A 1493-nucleotide genomic window follows, 5' to 3' on the forward strand; every position below is an offset into this window, starting at 1 on the left:
TCTTTGAAATGAATTGATTGTAATAACTGGGTGTTCAGGAAGGGTGGGGGGGGAGGTGTTCCCTGGGAGGGTTGTGTAGAGTGTAGGCAGGGAGACACTGGGCCAGGCTGAACTCCTATCCTCCTTCAGTCAGAAGTCTCAGACTTTAGAAGTGACCTTGATGATGGTTTGTTGTTTGAAATGAAACAGTTTTTCCTTTTAGTATCAAACTGGGCTATTGTGTCAAGGATCAGTGAATCAGACCAGTGCAGGATCACATACCTTGTGAGTATAAGTGTGCACCAGTCAGAAACACTTGCTGATTTATTTCCAGGACTTGACAGATCATGTATGTGTTTGATCTTCTGTCAGCTCGGAACAAGAACCGGGAGAATTCTTCCACTATCGTGTCTGGGTCTGCCCTGCTTGCTTGTTTATCTCATCGGGTTTGCACTTTGTCTCGGGCAGGTAGGGCGAGATGGGTGGGGTGTAGCATTGAGGGCGGAACTGTCTTGGGAGATGAAACCAGTCTTGAGTTCTGCTGCTGGCTGGTATGTAGAGCAAACTTGTCCATAATTAGTATGTAATTTAAGGCAGTGTTAGACTGAGTGGACTAAAATCTCACATCAGAAATTCCATTTTTTTGCTCTGTAGCCCCATTTTCTGAATAGCTGAAGGTTGCTGGTGGATTTCCAGATCTGGGGAAAGGGGTTGGGAATTGGGTTTAAGGAGATTCAGGATGGACACAACAAAATTGGGATTAGGTGGAGTACATTGAGAACAACTGGAGAAATTTCATATAATCCCTACAGGTTGGAAACAGGCCATTCAGCCCAAAAAGTCCACAGCGACTCTCCAAAGAGCACTCCACCCAGACTTATCCCTCTAAACTATCTGTGTAACTCTGCATTTCCATGGCTAATCCTCCTAACCTACACATCCTTGAACACTATGGTGCAATTTAGCATGGCCAATCCACCTAACCTGCACATCTTTGGACTGTGGGAGGAAACTGGCGCACCCAGGGGAAACCCACACAGACACAGGGAGAATGTGCAAACTCCACACAGACAGTTGCCTGAGGGTGAAATTGAACCCAGGTCCCTGGTGCTGTGAGGCTAACCATTGAGCTACTGTGCTGCCTATGGAGATAGTGGGTTCTATGCACAACTTCACCTTTGCAGGGGCTGAGAGGACGAACACTAATATTAATTCACTTGCCCAATATTTTCTGGTGCTAACTCTTTATATTCACAATGTACAATAATTGACTGAGGAACTGAAGGGAAAAGTTTTACCCCAGTGAGAGTCTGTGTGTGTGTGGGACACCATACCCCAGTGAGAGTCAGTGTGTGTGTGTGGGACACTGTACCCCAGTGAGAGTGTGTGTGTGTGTGTGTGTGTGTGTGTGTGTGTGGGACCCTGTACCCCAGTGAGAGTCAGTGTGTGGGAGCCCGTACCCCAGTAAGAGTCAGTGTGTGTGTGGGACTGTACCCCAGTGAGAGTCAGTGTGT

The 1493-nt window shown here is 47.1% G+C and overlaps 1 protein-coding gene across 1 annotated transcript in view; it reads left to right on the forward strand.

The window, feature by feature from the left end:
- The first annotated feature begins 245 nt into the window (after positions 1 to 245).
- Positions 246 to 1493, forward strand: part of hyal2a (hyaluronidase 2a) — an 18046-nt gene continuing 16798 nt past the window's right edge. Inside the window, exon 1 of the mRNA XM_048606286.1 lies at positions 246 to 264. The gene's annotated coding sequence lies outside the window, so the exon portion shown is untranslated. The remainder of the gene's footprint in view (positions 265 to 1493) is intronic.

This window comes from Rhincodon typus, chromosome 16, assembly GCF_021869965.1.
Source record: "Rhincodon typus isolate 14 chromosome 16, sRhiTyp1.1, whole genome shotgun sequence".
In the NCBI taxonomy this organism is placed as follows: Eukaryota; Metazoa; Chordata; class Chondrichthyes; order Orectolobiformes; family Rhincodontidae; genus Rhincodon; species Rhincodon typus.